This window comes from Petaurus breviceps, unplaced genomic scaffold (genome assembly GCF_028583685.1).
Source record: "Petaurus breviceps papuanus isolate PSGF00001 unplaced genomic scaffold, PetGlider_PUasm1.0 125, whole genome shotgun sequence".
Classification (NCBI taxonomy): domain Eukaryota; kingdom Metazoa; phylum Chordata; class Mammalia; order Diprotodontia; family Petauridae; genus Petaurus; species Petaurus breviceps.
In genome coordinates this window covers 10539984-10564415 of record NW_027185653.1, presented here as the reverse complement: position 1 = coordinate 10564415, position 24432 = coordinate 10539984, and the positions used below count along the sequence as shown (strand labels likewise).

At 38.3% G+C, this 24432-nt stretch overlaps 1 pseudogene; it reads left to right on the top strand.

The window, feature by feature from the left end:
- The first annotated feature begins 6800 nt into the window (after positions 1–6800).
- Positions 6801–7388, top strand: LOC138163367 (zinc finger protein 706 pseudogene; annotated as a pseudogene).
- The last annotated feature ends 17044 nt before the right edge of the window (positions 7389–24432 follow it).

The window sequence follows — 24432 nt, the reverse complement described above, 5'->3', positions numbered from 1 at the left end:
CTTATACTACTAATTTTAAACTTTGAATTTAGAACTAATCAGTTACCAATCTGCTGATCTTAATTTAATTCCTAGACCATTCCCTTGCTGAACAATAAACTAGAGTAAATAAAACTTTAATTTTATCAAAATAAGAGTTTAGAAAAATGTCCCAAACATTATGTATTTAAAACCTGTTTCTATCCCATTGATCATGTTAGGTAAATGCATTTCGAAACCACATTACACAGGAAATAAATTAAAACTAAACCACTTTATACATTTTCATAAATATTTTCAAGCCTGTATCTCTGGCCTTTTAGAAGATGTGTGGGTATGTGTCCTGGACCCCACCCCCATTCTTCTGCCTGGAGAGGGAGAGGGGAAGCTAATGGTGTGCTTTCTGGGTCTCACTTAACCAGTATAAGCTAAAAGGATTTGCCTGCCTCCTCCTTTCCTGAAGCAGTTTACATACTAAAAGGACTGAATCCTCTCTCTCTCTCCATCCCCTCCCTCTCTCCAAGTTTAATCCTAAATGCCCTCTTCTATTTCAGAGGGCGGAGAGCTCCTCCCCCTCCCTTCTCCTCAGTATTCCCTGGGGAATTAATTTTTCTCCCATTCCGTTGGTTACAACCTGACTAATGTTTAATGTGAAAGTGTTTGTGATGGGGTGCTTGGGATCTATATTTGTAACATCAGTCTGTAAAACTTTGTAAAACCAGTCTGTAAAATCACGTTTTGCTTTCCCAGTCCCAAACTCTGCCCCTTCCCCCATCCGCACTCTGCCTAAGCCACAACTTGTGACTCCTCTGTCCTGGCTTAATCTCCTCAAGTCTCCTCCTGTCTAGCCAAGTTTAATCAAACTTTTATCTATGCACTGAAGTCACAAGTTCCTCTCAGTCAGCCCTAACTTTTATCTGTGCCCTGAAGTCCCTTACATCCATCCAGTCAGCCCGGACAATGGCAGCCCTACCCTTTAAAAGTAAAAGCCTGTGCCCCCTTTCACTTGCAGGTCCCCTAAGGATCCTTGCCCGCTGCCAAGCATATAATAAACTTTTCTAGCCCTGACTCCAAGTAAGGTTGAGCTGAATTCTTTCCAGACTGAATCGCAGGTTCTGGTCTTAGACAAGATCAGAGTTCCTGCCGAACCTAATAGCCATCCCTCATCATTTGCAGATCCTATACTTGATTGCATGCCACGATCTGGGGGGAGAGTAGAGGGAGGGGGAAAAATTTGAAACTCCAGGGATTGTGGAATTGGATCTTATAAACTAAAAGTGAAACAACAACTCGCTGTTAACCCACAAGGGATTAAATTGAACCATATTTGGCAGATGGATGTGACTTGGTCTCCTGCCTTTGGTAAGTTATCATAGATGCATGTCACAATACATACTTTTTTCTTCTTTTATCATTGCTTCCCTTCAGATGGGGGAAGCAGTAAAACCAATATAATTAACACTATGATACAATCTTCTGCTTCATTGCTCATTGCAAAATAATCGGAAATCAATAATGCCCCACCTACACTAGCAAAATTATTTCAATCTTTCTATGATCATTGTTAAATAAAATTAATTACAGGCATACCTTACAACCCCACAGGACAAGCAATCATGGAATGCAAAAACCATACCCTCAAGATCATCCTTCAAAAACAAAAAGGGAGTGAGGGATGGGAGCAGCCACAAAAACAATTAAATCACACAGCATATACACTACATTTCTGACACCAAACCATGAAGAAAAAAACCCGGCAGAAAGACACTTCCAAAAGACAGTGGCCACGGAAGAGAGCCATACAAAAGGCACAAAGGTCATGTGGAAGGATCTAAAGAAAGGAAATTGGTTTGGGCCAGAGAAATTACTAACAGTGGATTCCAGGTTATGCTTATATTTTCCCAGATGGAGAGGAAAGGCCAATCTGGATCCCCTAAAGACACATCTGACTGTATGAGTACCTTGATCCCGGCAATGGCACAATTAACCCTTCTACAGCATCAGAAAAGGAAAGAGAGGTGGATCCAGAAACACAGGCCATGCACCAGAAGGGCCAGGAACAGAAAGACTCTGTTGTTTCTGTTCGCTTCACTGACTATTCGAGGAAGTAAGGGACAAGAGACTCAGACACATTAAACTTACATACCTTACCCACCAATGGTGAGGATAGTGACATGGCTGCTGTCCGATTAAGGAGGTTCAGGATTCACATGAACAGAATACTCAGCACTTCAAAGAATCCAATATAGTTTATTTAGAATATAGGTGAGTGGGAAGGAGACCAGAAATAACAGAGTAAAGGCTTAGGAATCGTAAAATAAGAGCCACTGTGATTAATATATATGTGTGTGTGTGTGTGTGTGTGTGTGTGTGTGTGTATACATATTTACAATCACCAATGCAGGAAAGCACCAACACCTGACCACACAAGCTGGGCAATCTTGGGTACGGCCATCAGGGTCCCATTCAGGAGGGTCCCAGGTAGAATGTCTCCTCCAGGGGTGAGATTCCAATTTGGGGTCTGAATGTTACAGTTTAAATAGGGCTGAGAACAAAGAAGGCATACTGCCAGGTGTTTTTAGCAAGCATTGTATCTTGTGTGAGGCCTGGGATGGAGGCCAAACCCTCCAAGGCGCCCCCAAGAGTGACATCTCCTGGAATGACTAGTTCCGGGAGTTGAGCGGTTATCATATCTCCTCTCAAGGACGTGGCCGGGATCCCAGGAGAGGAGCAGCCTTTAGGTTCTCAGGATCCTTTGTTCCCAAACACCCTGGGGTAATAGAGATATCATATTGAGTTGGGGCTTGGTACACGTAATCTTATTCCTCACAGAGGGGCTTACCTTGCCCCTTCAGGTGGACAAAATGACTCCGTTAGCAACAAACAACTCCCAATTAATGGGAGGCATAAAAAGAGCCTTTGTGTTAGATGGAGGAAAAGAGATTAATCTTACACATGCTAGGACATCTAGGCTGCCTATATGCTTTTATATGCAGAAGTTCTAGGAGACTGCAAACCAAACAGGACTGTTATCATTTGACAACATAATAACCCCATTAGGATTTACTTTTCAGGTCCTGAAGTCACAGCACAAAAGGGTACAATTGTATGAATATGCTCAATGGTGGAACCTGACTAAGCTTTTTATAGAAACAGGTAGCAAGTGTAAAAAATGGCACGAAACCACTGTACCCACCATGCAGAGTAAATAACCCCATTGAATGTAAGGGGATTCCACCTTGGGAATAATGTATTACTCCTTTTCAAAATAATTCTTTAGATATCTGATCTGGGACGTATAATTATACATCTTTGGGAGTTTGGGTGGAAGACGTTATTGTTACTAAAGAAGGACAGGTATTTGAAAACCTATGGAGAGCAAAGGCCTCCCTTCATCAGGTAAGTACATCCAAACAGGTTTGTGGACAGGTCTCTCAATCAGGGCCACACCATCTCTCTGTACAACCTTGTCTTCAGTATCCAAAGATGTTCCTCACCATGAATACTGTAATACACAAAAACCATATTTGGGAAAGCATTAAGATTGAGAATGTAGAAGGAATATATAACATCACATGTACAGATCCTGATTGTAAACCACTAGTTCTTATTGTAGAACCTTCTTCCTATGTTCTGGTAGGTACAAAACTCAATCATACTTGGTATGGGTCTGTAGGGGAGCATGGTTTTGATACCCTGCAGCAAAAAACAAAGGGCAGCAAAACTCGAGAGAAGAGATTGGTTGGAATTTTTATGGCTGATATTTTAGCTGCAATTGCTATAATCACTTCCTTGCCTGTATCTGCAGTAGTTTTAACAGAATCAGTACAAACTGCTCAATTTTCCAATCAACTTGCAAAAAAAAAATGTTTCTGAGCCACTTAAAGAAGGAGAAAATATACAGAGAGAACTTAAAGCTGAGTTGAATTTAGTAGAACAATCTGTATTATGTTATTTCTCTTGCAATTGAAATGTGATTATAGATATACTTATGTTTGGGTATCCCCACATATTTGGAATAATGACAAGTCTAATGTTACTTGGGATCAAATTAGGAATAAGCTCAAAGCACTTTGCGTAGTCATAACCTCACTTGGGACATAAATCAGTTGTCTTATATGTCTGAGCACATTGAACAATGTCATATTTCAGGAACTGATCGTGAAAATATAGCCAATCAGATATTTCATTGGATAAATCAGATTAATCCATTCCATAATCTTAGTTCCCTGTTGCTTCACTTTGTTCCAGTTGCATGCTGCCTGATAATACTGTTCCTTGCGGCACCTCCGGGGATTCACAAGCTTGGCTGGTCTTTCTCAGCTTTGGTATCTGAGGTTCATACTCTTAAGCCCCTTGTTAAGAAAGGGGGGTGGGGATGTTGAAGGCCCGTTCTGAGAGAATCCACACATGGGAACAGTGTGGGCCAGGATTTCCCTGGATCCTGCTCCCTGTGAGGGCAACATTGTTTTCAAGGTACTGGCTCACCTTCCCTTCCTGACATGACAGAGTATGGGATGTGATATCTGAGAAATGACCCAGATGGACACAAGGACATGATAATTGTCAAGGCCTACCTGACATCACTGTCTGGCATTTTGAAACTAAGCAAAGCTATGATGGAAAGCCTTAGTGACCTTCTCTGTCTTCTTGCTCTATAAAACCCTCATTCACAGTATCAATAAACCGAATGCTTTGACAATATGGCCTGGCCTACATTATTCCGAACTTCATATTAGGTGCATCACTAGGTGCTGGCAGCATAAAAGCAGTAGCTTTTAAAAGCACTGACTGTGTTTTAGACTGTTTCTTTAGATGTTAACTGTTACCAATATGAGATTCTACTACTACACCTTTTTGACTAAGGAATTTTGTGATCTAGGAATTCTGTATAATACTTTAGGATTTTATGTTACTTAAGGACACTAACTTAGTTTAGTGAATTCCATATTTAAAGGTTTATTTTTGCTTAAAAGAAGAAGAAAGATATCATTTAAAACTTTCCAATTAATTTTCTTCATAAAGGTTTAGTGATTATTCCTCTTAACATCAGGATAAATTCAAATTGTTTTTTAAGAAAGGAAAATACTTTTAGAAGAGATACTTTGAAAAGTCTTAAGTGATATTTTTAAGGGCTACTAAATTTTCAAGATGTTATTGTTAAATTAATGCAATGAGTTGTAAAGCAGAAGATATCTTGTTTTTTTGTTTGTTTTTTACTGTTTGGAGGGGCAATTGGGGTTAAGTGACTTGCCCAGGGTCACACGACTAGTAAGTGTTAAGTGTCTGAGGATGGATTTGAACTCAGGTCCTCCTGACTCCAGGGCCGGTGCTCTATTCACTGTGCCACCTAGCTGCCCTGATCTTGTTGTTTTAATCTGAATTAGTAGTTATTCCATGGCCTATGCAGTATCTCACTCTTCCCGACTGAGTATAATTAGGGAAGAATAACCAAAGACATAGCTTTTGTCAGTCTGTGGGGTTAACCATTCACGTCTTTGCTTTGTTTAAGCCAGGGATTCCATTAAAGAGATATGTTAGCAAAAGAATAATAACTTATGAGCTATCTTGCTTTATTGTTAAAAATGTAAAGGGAAGCTGAATAATCTGGATAACGGGTTTGAGAGAATTGGAAAGATAAATAAACGGTTGCTTAGAAATATCAAGGCAGATAAGAAGGTTTGGGAAGAAATAGGGGTTATCCAAACCCCTCCTGTCTCTAAATAGTGATTGCGGTTACCTTTGTGTCAGTTTCAGATGGCTTAAATGTTTTGAGAGAGTTGAGGAAGTACTTTAGGAAGGCAGAAATATCTGTAACTTGATTTTATAATTAATTGCTCAATCAAATTTTATAAGACCCTATCTGAAGGATGCCAGCCCATATTTATTTAATTATTTAAGACTTTTTGGGACTGCAATTTTTTATTGTTTTAAGCTTTGATTACAGGGATAGTTGTCATAAAAGCCAATAACAGCATGGGCTATTATTATTAAGGGTGGATGTCTGTGCCTGGGAAAGGTTTTGAAGACAACCTTAGACACTGCCTAGGTAGGATATACTTGAATCTATTTGCCAATTGTGTTTTTTTTTTCTTTCTGAAAAGAAAAATTCAGCACCTGATTGCTCCCAAGCCCTCCTTTCAGCAACTACAGGCTACATGATTGCCTATCAGATATGACTCATACCTGGAATCAAACAGAGCTAAGGAAGTTCTTTCTTTCTGTTAAGATATATGACATTGTCCCTTTTTTTCCTTTTATAGCAAATTTATCAAGAAGTTACATTCACGGTGAAATAAATAAATATAGCGATAACATCCTCCAAAGGAAGAAATGATTAGACCAAGTAATAAGACAAAGATGTAATGTGATAGATGTCTAATTTAAAAGGATAGCAAATTTTGAAAGAAGCAACAGAATCAGACTGATTCCTCTAAGAACTATATACAGGTGTATAAGATTGGCTTCCAAAAATTTTCTATCATTAAAATTCAAGCTTTAAGTATGTTTTGGTAATAAGATCTTAAGTTTGGATTTTTGCACAAAAATTGTATAAGATAGTAGAAAAAGGGAAATTATTTCTTCATTAAAGTATCTGTCTGATCATATTAAAAGGGAGATGAACTCATTTTTTGGATAGATACTCACATTTTAAAGGATTCCTATACCAACTCTCTCGGGCTGGAGGGGCTGGGTTGGGGGGGGGGGGCGGCGGAGGAGGAGGAGCAGGCCTTTCGGGGAGCTCTCTCTCTCAGTCCCTCCTCCCTCCCTCTCCCTCCCTCCCCCGCCCCCCAGCACCCTCACCCCGCAGGGTGCCTCAGACGCCGGACTGTTCCAGCCCAGATATGGCTCCTGGACAGCAGAAGATTCAGTCTCAGCAGAAAAATGCCAAAAAAACAAGCTGGACAGAAAATGAAACAAGAACATGATCAGAAGGCTGCTGCTAAGGCTGCCTTGATACATGCCTGCACTGCTGTAGGACACAAATGCCGGACCCCAAGACCTTCTAACAGCACTTTGAGAGCAAACAACCTAAGACTCCACTTCCTCCAGAATTGGCTGATGTTCAGGCATAAAGTTGTTTACAGGTGAATTCATGGCACCTATTGACTCGTCTACTATCTCAGACCTTAGGTAACAAACCCGCATCTGCTTTTCTAACAAACTGTTGATCAGCAAAAATAAAAATAAAAAAAAGAAACACTCATTTTTATGCTGTTCCCTTTTGGGCTTCATGCAAAGACAGTTCTATGTAAATGTACAGTTGGGCCTTGATTTGGAAATCCTGAAAATCAGTCCATCCTTGTTATAATTTTTTCTTTACAATTGTAATTATATTGATGTTCATATTGTGTAAAATAACTCATTTAATAAAGTAGTTCTTTGATTTTACAAAAAAAAAAAAAGAATTCCTATACCAGGTACAGGATTTAGGTAAGGATAGAAATAACTAATAATAAATAAACTGAAAATTCTCTGAAATTTCAAAAAGGCAGAACCAATTTTAAGTGATTGTACTAATTTATATTGTCAGAATTATCTGAGAACCTCTAGATCTAAGCCAGAAAAATAGAACTCTCTATGAGGTATCTGGGATTCAAAAAGGTGCTGTTAAGTGGATAGTGGGAATAGGTCATTAGGATGCAAGGAATTTGATGTTAATTAACATTGGTAATAATGATTCTGTTAATTTGTATGGTTCATGTGTAAGTTTTCTTGGCTATCTTGGTGACATGTAATCTCCCTTCCCCAAACTAAAACATTGTGAGCCACCAAGTAGTTTAATCTGTACCAGACTCAATGTAATTTTGCAATTTTGTAAATTGTGAGGAAGTCTTTATTGTATTGTTTGAGCCTAGCCCTGTGAGCTAAAAAACTGAACCATTCGTTATGCTGTTTGAACCCAGCCTTGGGAAACTGAAATATCTCTATATGCCTTTGGTGTCAAATCATATGTTTCTGGGAGCCCCTGTCAGGTCTGTTTGACTTCTCCAGCTTGTGGATATGGACTCTAGGATCCATCTGTCTCATTTAAAGATTGCGCCTGCTCCTTAGGGGACATCTGAGCCAAGTGACCTGAAAAAGATGACATCAGATGTAGACAGCTTTCCCAAGTGTCTGTACCAGGCCCATACAAGAATCACCCCCTCCCTGGGTCCTGTTACATACCCAAGACTGTTTCTTTATATCTTTTTTCAGCTTTACCTTATTTTTACTTCATTATTCTGTATTTCCATTGTTCTATTTTGATTCCCCCTTATACTCTGCTCCTTTTCCTTGTTTCCATTTGCCTTGCAGTGGCTGCCCATTTCTGGGGATATCCAACCATTCCATTACCTTTAATGACACCTGTATCAGGAAGTGATTGGGAAAAAACTGAATTCACCTAGAAAAGAATTTTGGGAAAAAACTCCAAGAAGAGAGGTTTTTTTTTTTTTTTCCCCATACCTTCTTTGGTTTAAAAAATGAAATCTTAATAGATTTGTTCTTGGCCAAAAGAGGGGAGGGAGGAATGATAATCATTAAATATCATTTTTGGCTAAAATCTGAATTAATCAAACAGACTACTTTGCTTTGCTTTAAAAATGCCTTTTCCTGTGTCAGCAACTCCAGAGACTATTTAAGGCCGGAAGTGGTATTTCCCCTTATCTTGGGACATACTCCATATGGGAAGAAAACAGAGATATCCTGAGACCACGAATTCCAATTGGACCCTGCTCTGTCCATTGTATTGTCGATTTGTATTTCCAACCAAGAAACTTCCTTTCTCGTGATATGGATAGTAAACATATGGAGATCATAAAATCGTGTGACACAGCCACCCTGAATTGGCATGGATCTAAAAGGTATTTAAGCTTTCTCATTCTTTTGTTCAGGCAGTTAAAACTTAAGCTTCTAAATCCTTGTATGTACAAGTTCTCTAGTTTTAAGGGAATAAAATGAAATAACTGTACATCATTATTTGTCTCCTTTAACGAAACTTTTCAGGTAAACAAATTTCACATAGATAATGAATGTGGTAGTACACAAATCTCCAAATTAACACATATAAATATATATCCTTATATGAAGCAGGTTTGAAAATCACACCCTTATTTTGTTCAAGGATTCCCATTTACTCAATAGGAATTCCACAACGTAACTCTTGCACAGAGTTAACAAGAAAATTAGGTGAAACTTCCTCTGAAACACAGACAAAACTTGGAAGTTTATTCCTAGCCCATTTATTCTCTCCTGTTTTTTGGGGGGTGGGGTGGGGTTGGGGGCATAACTCTTACTATAACATCTGGATAATAATATAAATTGCTTTTTCAACAACAGAGCTAATATAATTGTTTACCTCATTACATAATTTAGAGATGTAACAATGCTCTAAATAATATTATGTATTTAACATTTGAAACAACCCATTATCAATTTAGGTAAATTGTATTTCCAAATTACATTGCACAGAGAATCATTTTTCTCATCATTAGTATGTTAAAACTATGACCTTAAAACACCTGATATATTTTCTTAATAATAAAAATGAAAAATAGACTATCATAGTAAATATAATTATTTTATTACCATTTTATAACTAAATGTAACTTTAAATATTTAACAGTCTTGAACTTATCTCTTTTTATCACCTTCTTTCAAAAGCCCAAATCATACTCAACAAGATCCAGATTAGGAATTGTTTTCTCTAACATCATCTCTACCTTAATCTCAAATTTTACAATCTAAGAAAATTTTAGAAATACAGTAATAATACAAACAATAAAGTTCAGATGACGTCAATTGCATTTCCATGTGATCACCTATAGAAATTATTGATCTTATTACTTTTGGTATTTCAAAACCACTCAAAGGATCAGGTATGGAACAATTACATAAAATTAGAGATATCATAATAATGTTGAATCTAGTATATGCCAGTTATTGTGTTAAACACTTTAAAATCATTATAACATGTTGATCACATAAGAGCAACCATTGTTATTTTCCCTGTACAAATTAGGAAACAGGGCAATCAGAGAGAAAATATCTTGACATAAATTACAAAGCTGATAGATACATTTCTGCAACTGGAAGAGAGAAGAAAAGGTGTACCAAGTGCAGGAGTTGGCTGGCTTCTCACTTCATAGTGCCACAATAGTCCTTCCAGGGGCAGCTGGATTCACTCAGGCGGCAGTTGGGTGCTGGGAGTGTGTGGTAGAAGGCACTGAGTAGGCACGGGAGTGACTGATAATTACTAGTGATGATTATTTGTGGCAGGGCTCAGGAAATGTTTGCTGTGGTGCCTGAACTGTACACCTCACCCCTCCCCACAGCTGCAGAATTTTCTTAAGGTTGATGCTGCTTCCAGATGCTGGGGCAGGGTGGGCAGAATGTACTGAACCTGTGTGATACTCCCAGTCTTTGCCTATAGGGACGGGCTGCAGGGTTCCCAGAAGTACAGGGCTATTGGGGACATTGCCTGTCTTGGCTGCTGCCCCTGTCCTTTCCCTGGATAGGATTACAATTCTCCAGAATTCTCTTTTCTTAATATGATCTGGTTTAGAACCGATGGAACTTTTTACAATACATATACTGAGATACCCTCCTAAATCTGTGGAGTTGCTGAGTGATCAGGATTGTAAATAGGGGTTTTAGCAGGAGATGAGTCCCTGGAATTATCCTCAAAATCTCAGGAGTTTTCTCCTGCATTCCCAAAATTATCAGTTTCCAAATTTTTTTCAATTAAATTTTATGTTTATTTTTGGCTTACATTATTCATTTCCACAAGATTTTGAGTTAAAAATTTTCTTCCCGTCTTTCTTTACCCCAAAACAGTGATCCCACTGTATACCCCCTCCCCCAATCTGCTCTCTCCTATATCTTTCCCCATTCCCCCCTGACTTTCCAGTAGGGCAAGATGGATCTCTATACCCCAGGGCCTGTATATCTTATTTCCCAGTTGCATGCAAATAATAATAATATTTTTTAGACATTTGATTTTAAAACTTTGAACTCCAGATTCTTTCCCTCCCTCCCTCATATCCCACTCTTACTGGGAAGATAAGCATTTCAATATAGGTTGTACATGTGTAGCTACGCAAAACTTTTCCATAGAGCATATATTGTGAAAGTCCAATTATATTTCCCTCCATCCTATCCTGCCCCCCACCCATTTGTTCAATTCTGTACTTTGACCCTGTCGCTTTTCAAAAGTATGCATCCAACTTCCCTCCCCCCCCCAAACTGCCCTCCATTCCATCATGCCCCCTCTCATCCCCTTTCCCCCTACTCTCCTGTAGAGTGAGACACCCTATTTAGTGAATATGTCACTCCCTGCGTAAGCCAAATTCAATGAGAGCAAGGCTGACCTATTCCCTTTTGCCTTCCTGTTCTTCCCCTCCATTGTAAAAGTTTTCCTTTGCCTCTTCTATATGAGATAGTTTATCCCATTCTGATTCTCCCCATCTCCTCTCATTATATTCCTCTCTCACTTCTTAATTTCACCTTTTAAGTATCAAAGCTTCCTGTTAAATTGGTCCTGTACTCTCTCTCTATCTGTACATGTGTATACACACACACATTCACATATATATTCATGTGCCCATATACCCTCCTACATATACATATATATGTATGTATACATATATATATATACACATAAATTTTTATTCCCTTCAATTATTCTCATACTGAGAAAAGTTTCATAAGTTACACTTATCATTTTTCCATGTAGGAATGTGAATAGTTAGACTTTGATATGTTCCTTATGAATTCTTTTCCCTGTTTACATTCTCATGCTTCTCTTGCTTCTTGTATCTGAATGTAAAATTTGCTATTTAACTCTGGTTTTTTCATCAAGAATGCTTGAAAGTCCTCTATTTCATTGCATGACTATATTTTCCCCTGAAACATGATACTCAGGTTTGTTTGGTAGGTGATTCTTGGTTTTAATCCCACCTCCTTTGCCCTCCAGAATATCATATTCCAAGCCCTGTAAACCCTCAATTTAGAAGCTGCCCGATCCTGTGTTTCTAGGAGTTTTCTTTTTGGAATCTTTTTTAGGAGGTGATTGGTGGATTCTTTCAACCTCAATTTTGCCCTCTGGTTCTAAAACATTGGGGCAATTTTCCTTGAGAATTTCTTGAAGGATGATTTCTAGGTTCTTTTCTTTATCATTGCTTTCAGGTAGTCCAGTAATTTTTAAATTATCTCTCCTGGATCTATTTTCTAGGTCAGTGGTTTTTCCAGTGAGATATTTCACATTTCCTTCAATTTTTTCATTTGTTTAGATCAGTTTAATAGTATTTTGATTTCTCATAAAGTCACTAGCTTCCATTTGTTCCAATCTAATTCTCAAGGAATGGTTGTCTTCAGTGAGATTTTTAGATTTTTTCTCTCTGACAAATTCAGATTTTTAAGGCATTTTTCTACTCATTAGCTTTTTGAGCATCTTTGCCATTTGAGTTTGTCTATTTTTCAGGTGTTATTTTCTTCAGTCAGGTTGTTGACTCTCTTTTCATGATTTTCTTGCATTGTTCTCATTTCTCTCCCCAATTTTTCCTCCACTTGTCTTATTTAGATTTCAAAATCGTTTTTAAGCTCCTCTATGTCCTGTAAGCAGTTCATATTTTTCTTGGAAGCTTTGGGTGCAGGAGTTCTGACTTCATTGTCTTCCTCCTGTTCCATGCTTTTGATCCTTTTTGTCCCTCAAAAAAGAATCCAAAGTCAGATTCCTGTGCTTGCTTTGCTTCCTTTGCTTGCTCATGTTGCCACTCAATTACTTGAATTTTCAACTTTTTGCCGCAATATAACTCTGCTTCCAGAGAGGAGAGCTTTGTCCCAAATTGCTGGGGTTTTCTCAGCTACTGGAGCTATTAGTTGGGTGCCCTCTCAGAGGCCTCCACTGGCTCTGGCACACTGATCATGCACCACAGGACCTCCACCTAGACAGCAATCCATATCCAAGCAGGTTAGAGCAAGAGGGATTACCCCTAAGATTAGTTTCTTGGTTCCTCTTTAATCTGCAGGCCAAGAGTTCTGAAGCAGCCATGTGGCAGCAGCTGCTGTACCTCAGCCACTTCTCCCTCCAGGGGAAGAGCCCGGGCTGCCTTCCTGGACTCCCTTTTCCCACAAAGTCCACACTGAACTCTCACTTTGTCTTTGGAATTTATGGGTTAATAATTCTGAAAACCACCACAGCTGCTGGTGATCCACCCTCCCAAAGTCCCCCCAGAAGGGTCTGGTTGCAGCCACCCTGAGGCTAAACCAAGGACTCATGTGGCGCTGGGCTGTGTTCCCAGTACACTGTGATAGACCCTTCTTGTCTAACTGCCAGGCTGTCTTCTGCGGGGGGTTTGTTCCTCTCTGTCACTTTGTGGGTTCTGTAGCCCTAAAGTTTCTTTAGAGTCATTTTATAGGTATTTTAGGTGGTTATGGAGGGGCTTTCCTGCTTCTATGCCACCAAGTTTCCAAATTTTTTAATTTTTAATCTCAAAACCTCCAGAATCTGCTTCTAGGTATATCTAACATTTCACTGCAATACTAGAAGTATTTAGAAGTTTCTGGCAGCATTTTAAATCTTACAAGGTAATAGACTAGCTCACAGTACACATGATACAGACACCGAGGACAGACAAATTGATAGGATAAATACAGAGTGTGCAAACTCTAATCATAGAATGACAGGGAGAGGTTCCTTTGAAATCCCCATCACAAATAGGCTATTATTGGTGTAGGCCCTGTACACCTCTCCTAAGTGAGATATGGGAAAAATTAATAGGAGCATATGGGGACTTGAACTTTCAGGCCTTCTTCAAAGTGCCCCTGAGTCTGTGAATTTAAAGACACAGCTCCTTATGAAGATATGTTCCAGAATCTGAGTCCCTCTTAGGACTGTACCCTTTAAGGAAAAGGGGAGAGGGAAGGAGATTAAATAGCACCAGGGAAATGGTGCTGAAACTGAAGTGATTTGGCAAAATTTAAGGGAAGACACTTCTGATTCTGGCTCTGCCATTTTCAGCACTAACTTTCCCACTTTAGTCTAGACATCTTGTTACCCTTTAAGCTTAATTTGTTTTTAAGGTAAACCAATTTAGATGGGTGAAAAGTGAAAGGATATTTTACTGAAGGACCAAGAAAATAAGATCAAAAGGAGAGAAGGGGGTAAGAAAGAGAGGAAATAATAGAAGGGAGAACAAATTCGGTGATGGGGTAATCAGAAGCAAAAATTTTTAAGGAGGGTCAGGGTCAGCAGAGAGAATAGAATAAATGGGGGCAGGACAGGACTGAGAGAAATAGAGTCTTTCACCACATGACTATTATGGAGGTGTGTTTATATGACTACACATGTATAACCTACATCAAATTGCTTGCCTTCTCAATGAGGTTGGTGGGGAGGGAGGAGGGCAGAGAATTTGGAACTCAAAGGTTTTTTTTTTTTTTAAGAGTGTTAAAAATTGTTTTTACATGCAACTGGGAAATAAGATATAAAAGCAATGGGGTATAGAAATCTCTCTTGGCCTATAGGGAAATAAAAAGGGAAAGGGAAAGAGAAGGGGAGAGTGATAGCAGGGAGGGCAGATTGGAGGAAGGGGTAATCAGAATGCTGTCCTGTGGTGAGGGGAGGGAAGAGATGGGGAGAAAATTTGGAACACAAAATCTTGTGGAAGTGAATGCTGAAAACTAAAAATAAATAAAGTAATTAGACCTTTTCTGATTGCCCCTAAGTACTGGTGACTCTGACAGAACTATTTTGTATTTACTTTGTATATATTTTGCATACACTAATATAAGTAGATCTTGTCTTCACTGACAGAATATAAACTTTTTGGGGTTAAGAACTGCTTCACTTTTGTCTTTGTAGCCTTAGTGCCTGTATTGGCACAGAGCAGGACTTGATACATGCTTATTGTTTGACTGAACTATCTCAATTCCAACTTGAAGAGTGAAAAGACAAAAATGCATATTGATAGCTTTGGTTACACTTGCTACTTGTTCATTTGTACTACAAGTTAGTCTGCTATGACAGAATGATAACTGAAGTCATGAAGTATGATTTTTATTCAACTAGAGTGTGTATGCATCAGTGTGATATTTCCATGCTAATCAGCTTTAAAAATGTTCTTCCTAGGGTAGCCTGTCAGCAGTCAATAGAAGAATTATCCCTAGCATTGTCCATTTATCCTGTATAACTTGCTTTGTGTATATTTGTTTACACATTTTCTTCCCCATTAGACTGTAAGCTCAAGGGCAATGATTGACTATTGCCTCTTTTTTAATCTCCAATGCTTACCACAGATTTGGCACATCGTAGATCCTTAATAAAAGTTTATTGATTAAAAAAGAAAAGAAAACTAAAGTGATCCCTGTACCCAAAGCACATCTACCAAATCTGTGGGAGTCAGACTCACCCATACACCTGCCAAAGCTGAGACTCTAGGGGAAAACATACAGTCCTGTGGACCCAAATCACTAGTGTTGGGGATGGGGGGGGGTGCCGTCTCTCCATTCCAGCAGTACCATCCATGTCACAGCACCAAAAACTGTCAACCATTAATCAAAGGTGTGGTCTAAAGAAACAAACAGAGTCAGTTTTCCCTTTAACCAAAGGTTTGTACAAAGAACAAACAGAATGGGATTTCCCTCTTACCAAAGATTTATTCAAGAACAAAGAGAATAAGGTTTACTTTACCAAAGGCTTGAAGAAGGAGCAGACAGAATCAGGCTGTACAAGTGCTATAATGTACTTATTTATTCTCATTAAGACAGAGAATCATGAATGATGGAGTCAGAAAATAATTTTGAACTCACAGGTAAACAAGCTGAAGGAGACCCTTTATACATTTAGAGAACTCAGAATGCCTATGTCAACCCAAAATTATAGTTTCCATATGTATTTAACAATAATATAAGAAAGAAATGTCTTAATAGAATACTTTAAAATACAAAAAGATAAGAGAATGTAAAGGTGTCGATTGAAATTATAGATTCAGAAAAAATAAAAAGAAACAAATTATAGATTCAGGATGGCTGTGTTTCTTTTACCATTAACATGACAATAGACATATATATGTATATACATACATACATATGCGTAATGCATATATACATATATGTATACACACATATATAGCATAGCATAGCATTTGTTCAATATCAAGATAAGAACAGTTCCATTATTCAAAATAGTGTCCAGTTCAAGGCATCTTGTCCTTGGTCACCATAAACAGAAGAATGCTCCTGGTCAGCTTCATCAGGCCCTGTAGCTACTAACACAGGAAGGGGCATTCTGGGTTCACTCAGAGAGCAAAGTAAAGCATGTCTGTTATACCAGATTACACACAGCATTATGGTAGGTTAAATGCAGAGTGGGTCAAAAATGTCTTTCTCTTGATTGGTCAATACAGGTTTGGGGCCTTTCTCAAGTTATGGGGCACTCAACAATGGTTCACATTTGGAAATGATATATTTATCCAAAATACAATTATCAGCTACTTTTGTTACCCTCCCAGGTCTATTCTTCTAAGTCCCAACTCCTTGTCTTGGAAATGGTAAATTAATTCATGGTTAGAGGTACTTACTTTAAAACAATATTTTCCTCTTCAAAGTTCACTAAAGCTTTAGGCCTGTGAAGAAATATATGTGCTAATCTATAAGATGATCAAGCCAATTTCCAAGGTTCCTTAAAAACATATACGCGTTCCTTTTCATCTCTCTGGGGAAGAATTTACGGTTCTAGTTGCTTTAACAAACTTGACCACCCTTACCATCCTCCTAAATCTGACCTTATACCCCTGACTGGTTTACTTGCTACTTTGTTTGACCTTTGTAGGGGAAGGGAGGAGTACTTTGGAGCAGGGATTTTTAATCTAGGGTCCATGGACTTAAAACAATATATTTTGATAACTGTTTTTCAAATATAATTGGTTTCATTTACAATGCATTTTATTTTATGCATTTAAAAGATTCTTCTGAGCAGAGGTAGATAGTTTTCACCAGACTGCCCAAGGAGTCCATGACACAAAAACAGACTAATAAATTCTCCTCTGTAGTTTTGTGTGGAGAACTTTCTGGGGTCTCTGGGCCTCACTCACAGAATGTTCCCCTGCCCTAAACAAACATCTGCAGGGTTGCAGAGCAGTTAATCATGAGGACATGTAGTTTTGTTTGTACTCCATGCCTCTGGACATGGTCCCATGATATAGCCCTCATAAATAACTGACCTTAAGCAAGGGTAAGGAGTAAACAAGATCTCAGGAAGCTCCTTGTGCATTGTTTGCATTCTTTGGGGTCATGTAAACATTCTGCTAGGAAGCATATAAACTCTGTGAACTCCTTGTATTGTTGGCTCTGTATGAAATGGCTCTGTAGCCAACAGACTATTGAATACACCCCCATCTCATTATTCTCGCCACTCACTAGACCACCGACTGCACTGGCCACAGCAAGTGGCACTCCAACATGGGACTCCAGGACTGACAGGTTTCTAGGAATGGACCCCCAGGATTTGCTTTCAGGAAGTGGGCCGCATGAAATCCGAGGGACAAAGGATTTCTTCCAAGGTACGGAGAAGGCTCTACGAGCAATCGGTGGCATGCTCAGTTTTCATTTTACAAAATCAGAGATCACAGAGGTTCAGTATGTGAGGAAACATAATGAAGGGCTTTAAAAATGAAGGGAAGTATTTGAGAATATTACAACTTATAGTGTGTAAGAAAGGGATCTCAGTTAAGAAACACAGTGTGTGAATCTGGTTCAATATTTGCAATTTATAATGTCATTAAAGTGTGCCTAACAGACACAATAGGTCTTCAAGAAATATCGAGTGTCATGGCGGATAGTGAAGACAGTGATCAGGAAGAGACTGCATCTTCTGACTTCATGGGAGAAAGACCCTTAGAAACTACCAAACCTCTTAAGCTAACTCTGTATCTGTCCTACAATCCCTCATGGGGAACTGGCAGTACCACCATAGTTTCAGAGTTATATACACCTTTTCAAAAACTTATGAAAGAGGAAGGGCAAACATTATGAAAAATGGGACTTAAAAGCTGCAATTTTTTAGCATACCCTGTTATAGAACATGCCCAGGGCATTAGGACATGGCTAAAATTAAATATAAAAAAAATCTTAAGGATATAAAAAAGTCTGTACAGGAATACGGGGCAACTGCTTTTTATACGGTATCACTACTGGAAAATCTAACAGCCACAGCATTGGCACCATATGACTGGAGGCAAAAAGCTAACATATGCCTAACCCCAGGGGACTACTTACAGTGGGAGGCCAATTATAAGGAAAAATGTCTTAACAAGCAATACAATCTTATGTTGTCACAGGAACCTACCATGCCAGTCTTTCCATGCTTTTGGGTGATGGATCTAATACATTACTTAACACACAAATGGGCTATACAGTGGTCTTATATAATCATATTCAAGAATGCACCCTACAAGCATGGAAAGAAGTAATTAGTTCCAGGCAAGCAGGAAAAAAATTTACAAATATCATGCAGGGAATTGAGGAATCATTTCCTGATTGTGTGGCCAGATTACAAGAAGTGGCTGAACATACATTAGGAAGTACTGTGAGATTAGAAGAATTTGTAAGACAAATAGCTAGAGGAAATTGCAACATACATCATAAGAAAGCCTTTTTGGTACTTCCTGCTGATGCCTCCTTGGATCAGTTAATTCAAAAATCTATGGAGGTAAAGTCTATGGTCTTTCAAGCACAAATTATAGCAGAAGCACAAAATGCAGCAAATAGACAAAACAAGAATTGTTATAAATGTGGTAAAGTGCATCATTTCAAAAGGGAGTGTCAAGAGGGTGGCAGTTATGGTGGATTACAACCAAAACCAAAATGCCCTAGATATCATAAGGACTTTTACTGGGTTTCAGAATGTCTATTTAAAAATTTGGGAAAAGACCTCAAGGGCCAAGCCCCTGGACCTCAAAAAACAACAGGGACTTATGTTCAGTTGGGTACTCCCAAGGTTCAGGGGAGCAAGTTGATTTATGTCCCTCCCCATCTAAAGTAACTCTTGTGATTTTACAACCTGAGGTTACATCCATAAATATTTATCCCAGGCAGGAGAGAGAAGTGCTTTTTAGGAGCTCTTCTCTGGCCGTGGGGGTACTTTTGTTAACTTCAGAAGGAATACATGGATATACAATCCATTCCAACCTATGTGGAACAAAAGGATTGAGAAAATTATGAAATTAAAATTATGCATCCTGGCAGTTCCATGATCCAATTAATACAAGAACAATGGTTATTTCAAATACAGACTTCAGAGGTCATGTTGTCTCAAATCATTATAACTTCAAGGTCCACCCTTCATATATACATGGAGGGCATGAGAATTCAGGTTCTCTTAGACACCAAAGCAGACAGGTCCATTATCAATCAGGAACAATGGGACCTGAAGTGGATTGTTCAAGAATCAGATATAAACATGAGGGGCATAGGAGAAGTTAGCCAGCCTTTACAAAGTATGAGGAAAGTTTACATGGGAATTTGAGGGCATGTCAGGAAAATTTCAGCCATATTGTTTGGCTTCTTTGCCAATGGCTTTATGGAGCAGAGATATTTTCACAACTTAAGGTCACCATCACAACAAATATTTCAGAAAATAGAAATTAGGAAGGATAATATTAAAACATTAAATGATTTGCAAAAGCTTATAGGGGATATAAATTGGATCAGACCTAGCCTGGGTATTTCAAATGAGTGTTTAACACTTTTATACCAATTACTGGAAGTTGATACCAACCTTAATTCTCCTAGAATTATTACACCGGAAACTAGGAAGGCATTGGATTACATTCAGGAAGCTATCAGAACTGTAAGTACATATAGAGAAGACCTCTCTACAAGAATACAACTCACTGTGATAAATATGAAATATAGTACCACAGGTGCTTTAATGCAAAATGATTTCATGATTGAATGGGGTTACATTTCACATCAGCCAAAATATTCCCTACAAATTTACCCTGATGGGGTGGCTCAGCTCATAAAGAAAATGATGTTTATGTCTAAGTGGTCAATTGCCTGAAGTTATAAAAGTTCCTTATACTCATGACTAAATCCAACAATTGATTGAGAATCCAGAATCTTGGCAATTCTTGTTAAAATATGCTATCTCCATACATTATACACCAAAAGGCATTTTTAGATTCTTAACAAACAATGTGTTCATAATCACTAAGGTATGTAAGGATCAACTTGTTTTAGGATTTAATGTATTCACCAATGCCACTAAAGGCTACAGAGCTTCTGTATACTGTCCTGATAAACAGGTTATGAAAATGATCACCACTTCTTATGATTCCACTCAAAAGAATGAGCTCACAGCTATAATATCTGCTCTCACTCTCTTTCCTCAATCTATTAACATTATTACAGATTCTCAATATACAGCCCAAGTAACTCAAATGATAGAAACAGCCAATATTCAAAGAAATAAAACTCAGTTGTACATGTTGTTCTGTGATTTATAAGAAATGATACTAAATAGATCACATCCCTTTTTCATTATTCATATCCCATCTCATACTGGTCTCCCTGAACCACTTTTTAAAGGTAATCACATAGCTGATCAAATCCTTGTGGGATCATTAGAATTAGCAAAGGAATCCCATCATAGATTTCACCAATCCACTAGAATTCTTGCTGAGACTTTTGATATCACTAGAGAATAAGCTAGACAAATAGTTAAAAGCTGTCCATCTTGTGTTACTTGGAGTCCCTGTATGCCCAAGGGAGTAAACCACGATGGATTGTTACCCAATGAAATTTGGCAGTCCAATGTTACTCATTATTCTGTTTTGGGGAGGCTGAAATATATACATGTAACCATGCACATGTTTTTGGGGTTTACTTGGGTAACTGCTATGTCTGGGGAAAAAACCTCCTATGTTCAAGAACATCTTATGACATGCTTTGCTGCTGCGGGTGTGCTGAAACAATTAAACACTGACAGTGGCCCCTCCTACACCTCAAAAAGCTTTGCCAAATTCTGTATTCACCATGTTACAGGCTTCCCTACAACCCCACAGGTCGGGATATAGTTGAAAGAAAAAACTGTACACTTAAAACTGTACTTCAAAAACAAAAAGGGGGAATTTTGAGCACGGGTACCGCAAGACGAATGTTGGGGTTGTCAGTATATGTAGTAAATTATTTGACATTAGATCATGAAGATAAAACACCAGCTGAAAAATTTTGGGGTATTATTGACCATAAGATTGGCAATTCCAAAAGATCACAGCCCCAGGCAACTGCAGTTACTGAATGAGTGTTGTGGAAAAATGATATGGGACGATGGTGCAGTCCGCACAGAGTAATAGTGAGTGGCCAAGGCTATTTGTGTAATTCCACAGATGAAAATGAAAAAGTCTGGCTAATGGAAAGGAGAATAATGACTGCATCAACAAATTCTCATGAAAGGCATAATGGAGCAGTAGAAAATGTAGAGAAAGACAGCAGAGTATCTAGCGCCAGAGGTACTACTAAATCAAAGCATCTTAAAAGAGAAAATTAAGACTTCTGGGACATCTGGAATGATGAAGGAAGACAGAAGATCATGTTTGGATCTGTAAAATTATCAGGGGAGGGTGAAGATTCCTCAGAAACTTTAGGTTAAAGACTCGAGAAAATGAGACATAGATTAGAATTTTACTAATTGCATTTGTAATAAAATCATCAAATGATAGAGGAATATTAACAAACAGGGATAGGGGATAGTAATAGCATGTGACTCCCTCTTCTCCCTAGTTTGTTGGTCCCAAAGATAGCAGTCCAAGTGAATATGAGAATCTTGCTAGATCAGAAGAGGACTGACCTCCTCACTATGATTTCTTTTGTCTCTTCACAAAATCTCGGCACCACATCAGTCCCAGCTTGTCTCTCCAAACTGAGGGAATCACTTGAGCACTTGTTTGGATGTGGTCATAAGTACAAGTGCAGACCCTGCCTCCTCCTTCCTCTATTTGTCCTGGTATTTTTGTATTGGTGTGCTAAGTGATTGCCCATAAGCCTCCTTTGGATTTACCCTTCACTAACCACATCTGTAGTTCTCATACTCTTAGAACATCTCTCTTCCCTTGGTCCTCAGTCAATTCCACTAGTACTGGTCATTTTTAAACATTCTTTGAAAAACATGTTGTAAGATTGTGGATTCTCACGAACAATTCCTGAGTTTCTAAAGACTATTATAATACAGAGCGACCAATTGGCTAGGGCCCCTGTCAGTCAAATCTGCAGCACGACCCTGGAAGCAGGAATGTTGATGAATTGCCTAGGTCTGGTATCCAGACCTTCAGCTCCATGAACTATAAGGCCTTCACTGCTTCTGCTCAGAACAAGCTGAGAGAGATTTTCACTGAGCCTCTGTCTGAGGTCCTGATGTCAGCAACCTACATAAAAATGGGATTTTTGTCCTATTTAATCCTAAGAGCACTTAACCATTTCCTAGGATTACTTTAATCCCTCATCAAGTTCTGAATGCCACATCAGGGATATCCAGACAAATGTTTCAGGGCCACAGTCCTTGTTAATGTTTTCTATCTGTGCAGTTAGGCCTTAGGATGCTTTCCATCTTTTTCAACTGTGGCTTAATGGGGGAAGGAGAAAGAAATAAGTATTTATGAATGCACCAGGCATTATGGCAAGTATTTTATAAATATTATCTTGTTTGATTCTGGGAGGTAGATGCTATTATTTTTACCATTTAACATTTGAGGAAATTGAGGCAGACAAACTAGCACAGGATCACATGATTTTTAAGTATCCGAGTTAAAATTTGAACTCAGCTCTTTCTGACTCCAGACCCAGCACTATAACTACTGTGATGCCTAGCTGCCCAACAGAAGACCCTGGTCAATGCTTACCACAGAAGGAATCTGGAAAAACACAATATCCTGGCATATTGAAACTAGGGAAATATCCTTTGTATCCTGAAAAAAGTAAATCACTTTATCTTGTTGGGTCATTGTTTTCTCATCTGTAAAAGAAAGGGGTTGGTATGAATCCAGAGGACAAAATATGAAACCTACCATTCACTTCCTTCTGAGAGTTAATTAACTTAAAGTATATATTTTTTGACATAGCTAATGTGGGAATGTGTTTTGCTGAACTATGCATTTTTGTTATAAAAATATTATTTTTTTATTGGTCAGCTGGAGAAAAATGAAGAGATATAATAAATGCTCATAAAATAACATTTTAAAAGAAAGAAATAGGTATAGAGATAAATTCTTATCATTTGAACAATACTGATTTAATAACTATGTGTTACACACTGAAAATAGGAGATTGGACTAATGACCTTTGGGTTTCCATTCAGATAAAGCTCTATGATCCTATGATTTGTGCATCCTTGGGCAAGTAATTTAATCTCATCTCAGTCTCCTCATTATAAAATGAGGTACTTGGACCAGATGGCCTCTGAGGTCTCTGCTAGTTCAAGATTTACAAAATTACATAATGGCTAGTAATTAGTACCAGAGGTGACATAGAATGGAAATAAGCTATTTCAAAAGAGATTTAGATAAATCAATTAATGAGTATAAGAGTAATAATATATTATTATAGGAAAATATGGGCAGGTTCTTTTTGTGTATCTATACAGACCTAACCATTGGAAGTTACTGATGTAGATAAAAACAATTTGCTTCCAGAGCCTACCCTATCATTCCCTGAGAAAGAACACTGAGCTAAGTGGAGCCATGGGTATCTGACTCAGTGTGGTGATTTTTATGTTCTTAAACCATCTGTTGACAACATATTTTCTCCAAGGCATCAGATATCCAGAGCTGCTGGGTTTGTAGAGTTAAGAAGTCAAATTAATTTTATTACATACTCAGCATTATTGTGGAATATTAGTTACAAGTTAGGCAATTTTGTTTTAAGATTTATGTTAAGGTTTTGCCAAATGGATCTCAACAAAAATATTCATCTTTATTCAGAAACTAGAGGTTAAAAAAATTTTGCCTATTGGCTTGGATCTAGATTATTAATTTAGAATACAAAGACCACCTATCTGTATAGTAGTTACAGATATGCTTCAGGAAGACTTTCCTTGTAGGGAATTTCTCATACTAATGAAAGCACAGACCTATTCCCCTTCCTCTCAAAAATCATCCTATAATTAAAAGCTATTGTTATTTGTTGCCAGGGTTTATTTTATTGAGCTCAATCAGTCCTCTCATATTGAAAATCCTTAGAAAGCAGAAGATGTGTCCCTCCCTGCTCTCTCCCAATCCTAAAGACATAGATTAAGAGTTGTAAGGGGTTTTTAGATGTCATTTGGTTTGACTCCCTCATTTTATAGGTGAGAAAAATAAGGCCTAGAATTATTGAGGGACTTGTTGAAAAACATATAGCCAGTACTTAGCAGAAGTGAGCTTTTGAACTCAGGTCTTCAGACTTTAAATCATTATTACAGCATAGGGTCCTTACCTT